The sequence below is a fragment of the Octopus bimaculoides genome, chromosome 14 (assembly GCF_001194135.2).
Source record: "Octopus bimaculoides isolate UCB-OBI-ISO-001 chromosome 14, ASM119413v2, whole genome shotgun sequence".
NCBI lineage: Eukaryota > Metazoa > Mollusca > Cephalopoda > Octopoda > Octopodidae > Octopus > Octopus bimaculoides.
Window position 1 is genome coordinate 4,932,829 of NC_068994.1, and position 4,673 is coordinate 4,937,501.

A 4,673-nucleotide genomic window follows, 5' to 3' on the forward strand; every position below is an offset into this window, starting at 1 on the left:
CAGTGATCAACTGACATTCGTTTTATCAACCCTGAAAGGATGAAAGGCAAAATCGACCTCAGTGGCATTTGAACTCAAATCATAAACAGCCAAAAGAAATGAATAAGTGGATGATGATGATGATGATGATAATTTCTGAGATGGGCATCAGAAGAGAAATTGCTGGAGTTCAAATATAGTTGGTTGAATGAACCCTGGTATGTCAAAGGTTCTGGCATCACTCACCAAGGATTTGAACACTTAATATAACGAGATGTAAGAAAGGTTTCCTGTTAATAATAGTAGTTATAAGAATTAGCTATGTGTGAAAGGACAAATTAATGAGAAGCTACAGTTGATTACTATTGAGCCCAATTCTTTGAATGGTACTTACTTTATGGACCCCTTAACTAATAAAAGTTAAAGTTGACCAATGGAATTTGAACTGAGAACATAATTCAATGCAAAAAGGCATCTTTTCACTTTATCAATTCTGCCAAACCACATTAAGAAAGCCCTAAGAATAAGCTGTGTTCAAACCCTCAATTGATAATACACACACACACACACACACACATATATATATGTATGTGTATGTATGTACACACAAACATCAGGAATCATGCACATGTATCAATTTATCAATAAGCATACATTTAATGCCTCACTGTTCATTGTATAATATATATAAACACCAAGAGCAGAGTAAACACACATTATAAGAATATATATATATATATACACACACACACACAAAAATTCACATATAAACACAGTTATGTGTACATATACACAGCAGTAGAAAAATTATGCATCTATATACATAGCTTTACATTTGTGTGTATGCATATGTGTACATCTATCTACACATATATACATACAACACACACGCACTTTTTTTTTTTAATTAGAATTCTATTTGCATATATCCAAAAACAAACTTCATTATAAATTATTTGCTGATTAGAGCCACCTTTGTGTGGGCAATATTTCCACCCCCGAACAAAAAAAAAAAAGACAACAAATATACAAATATACACATCAGTATTTCAATCCTCACTCCTCAGACATCCATGCTGACTGGCAAAATTCATAATTGTTAATATCAACCAGTTTTTTTTTTTTCCCCTCTTCTTTAATACTCAGAAGTGTTGGTAACACTAGCACCTGGATAGAAATACTATCAATGCATAGACGTGTGTGTGTGTGTGTGTGTGTGTGTGCACGCATTTATTTCAATGCTTATATGTACTGATATCTATAAATAACTGTACAATACATACATGTTTATATATATATACACACACACGTGCACACAAATACATATGGGCATATATATTCATACACATAAGCATATAAATAAACACATTATATATATATATATATATATATATATATATATATATATACTTATACTACACACACACACATACATTGTTGACTTTATACAAGCACTCATGGTGACAGAGGACACGGTTTTTGAGCATCTCCCTTCAAGGTGAGGAGCATGTCGAAATATCCTTAAAGGGGACACACTTTGGCAGTGGATTTGCTACCCTACTTACTATATACTAGTCGTGAATATGTCTAGTGTCATTTGATATGTGCAAGGGAGCATCTGTTGTTAGCAGGGGGATTGCTGTTCTGGTGGAAGAAGGACTCTTAAGTAATATGGAGGAAGTATTTCTTGAGCCACTGAGCTGATTCTCTTACCATACAAATAATCATGTGTATACATACACGGACATACACATAGATGTGTGCAATTGCATGTATATATGTATGTTACATATATATTTCCTCTTTACTTTATCAAGTAAAACACAGGCCACAACACACCCATGAAACCATTTGCTACTCCCATGTTACCCAAAGCAATACTTTCTCCAAAGAAGGATCGTATTGTTGTGAGACTGGAGGATTGACCTATCACTCCTCTCCCATCATAATCAACAGATCATGGCTATTCAATTGTAACTCCTCTTTCCTAAGTGATATCTTCACATCCCATTCTCAGGTTACTCTTCGTGGCCACCACAGTGCTCCAATAATCAGCACTTCCACCAGAAATGCTGGGCCTCCAGTGACACAGCAGTTCTAAGCAACAGCTGTTCCTCAAGTAAGTCACAACACTAGAACGTTATGCATCTGAAACTGTGCACCTGTCATGCACAGTTTTTATTGCATTCAAATTTGATTACATAACAGACAAACCTTGCCCACCCACCCCCTAGCATTTCACACTCAACCCTTTCTCCGATCCCCTTTACTTTGTCAATACCCAATTTTTTTAAACTGCATCCCACCGATACTTCCTTGCTGGTAACCACAAGATTGAGAGAATTTGGAAAGGGATGAGGGCACTATCCCTAAACCATTGGTATATCAATAAAAAATATCTCTGACTGGAAATTTACCTGAGTAATAAAGTTAATATAAAGCACTTCTTTGCTAGGATATGAAGACTTTAATATAAAGCCTTCTCTCTTTCTGTGTGTGTGTGTGTGTGTGTGTGTGTTTGTGTGTGTGTGTGTGCAGCTTGTTGACTGATACTTTTTGTGACTGAGAAGATAGCCTCACCCAGTGCTACAACACTGAGGGCAGGTTTATCAACCTGGGAAAAAAAAAAACTCCAGGATGAAACCAAACTGAAAGCTGATACAGCATGTGTGGTCCCGTTTGCAGATGGCCATACTCACAGAGCTGGCTTAGCGTTTGGGATGCATAAAACAGGTTCTTCTAGCCTCACCATCAACACCAATGCATAGCATTCAGCCCCTCAGAAGGGGTGAACCATGCCTGCAAACACAGTCAAGAATCAGAATCTGCATACCACCAACAAACAAGCTCAGATATTTTGGCAAACACTCTCTCAAGAATCATCCATATTGATGAAGTCAACAGCAGAAGGCCAAGTCCATCATAGCCTTTAGCGGACTTCACAAGAACATCTGGGCGAGGAAGGGCCTCGACCATCAAACCAAGCAGAAGGCCTACAGAGCTGCTGTTCTGCCAACTCTGCTGTATATCAGAGAGATGGAGCCCTGTTTACAGCAGCTACATCAAGAAATTTAATGGATGCCACTTGAACTGCCAACATCCACACACTTTTATGTAGAGAGGTTAGAGTTATGGCTGACTGAGACTCGTTGCCATAATATTTTAGAAATGTCTTTCCTACATTTGTGTTTGTAGAAGGAAATACTTAATCAATGCTTACATGGACAACGGTGAGGCCTCCTTCAAAAAAGACTTTAGCATATATGAGCTCCAGAGACAGGAGAGTCTTGTTGCTGAGATCTATGCTTGGTAGTCTCATGAGAAAAGATGTCGTAGGGTGTGAGTAGGTCAGCAGCTGGAAAAGTTCAGAACCACTGACACATCAACAAAAAGGTTTTGTTAGCCAATCCCCAAATGCTGCCATCATGCTGATGTCATGATGATGATCATCATCATCATCGTCGTCATCGTCATCATCAATATGAATGAACAACTGAAGAGGATGTATGTGTGTACTTATGTGATTCTATGTTTGTGTGTGTGTGTGTGTGTGTGTGTGTGTGCAGTTATGCTTGTGTATTTGTATATGCTTGTAGATACAAAAGTGTGCATATGTATATGTATATATATATACATACATATATATTTTATATATGTGTTCATTTGTGTGCTTTTGTATTTGTGTGCTTTTGTATTTGTGTGCATACAAGCAAGTTGATTTAAGGACCGAGAGAACCAGCAAGAGGTGTGCATAGATATGTGTGTATATTTGTAGGGGCCAACATGAAGTCTCAAAGTAAGCCATGTTATCTTCAGTTGATATCCATTGCTAGACAATACACACCAAAAAGGTACCATAGAATCTCTCTCTCTCTCCCTCTCTCATGTATGAATGGGATATTAGATGCAACATTATGTGTGTACATATATATACATAGATGGTTACATGCACACAAGTATAAAAACACATCCACACCCACACAGAAAGGGAAAGAAAAATTTTTTTAAAAAAGCACAGGCATGAAAACATGAATTAAGAAAAATTTGCATAAATATTTTTGTGCGCATAAAAATGCACACACACACGAATGTATGGAAACATGGAAATGCAGAAAGAGAAACATTCATTCGTTCACTCAAACTTACACAAAGTTCTGAAACTATATGTGTATGTGTACACACACACACACACACATATATATATATATATATATATATATATATATATATGTGTGTGTGTACATACACACATATAGTGTGTAAATATGTATATATAAACACACTTCCTTCTACATGCACACCACATATACACACTCTTTATTTATGAAGGTCATGACCAACGCCATCACTTACACACACACACACACACACACACAGTCAGATGTATATACAGAAGAAAATTTGAAAAAACCATAGAAGCAGCCCTGCCCAAAATTCGTTTCTTGGTTGGTGTTGAGTATGTTTATGTGAGTGTGTGTGCGTGTGCACATGCATGGGTGCACATATACGTATATGCATGCACACAACACATACATACAGATATATAGATGTATGTAAATAGATGTGACACACAGACACACAGACATATTTTTTAACAAAGTCCTTCTCCAAGTGTTCTCTGATTGTTCTTCATTAAAATGATTTTTGTTTCAAATAATTATGAAGTGATAAAAAAAAAAAAAAAAATGTCCAGG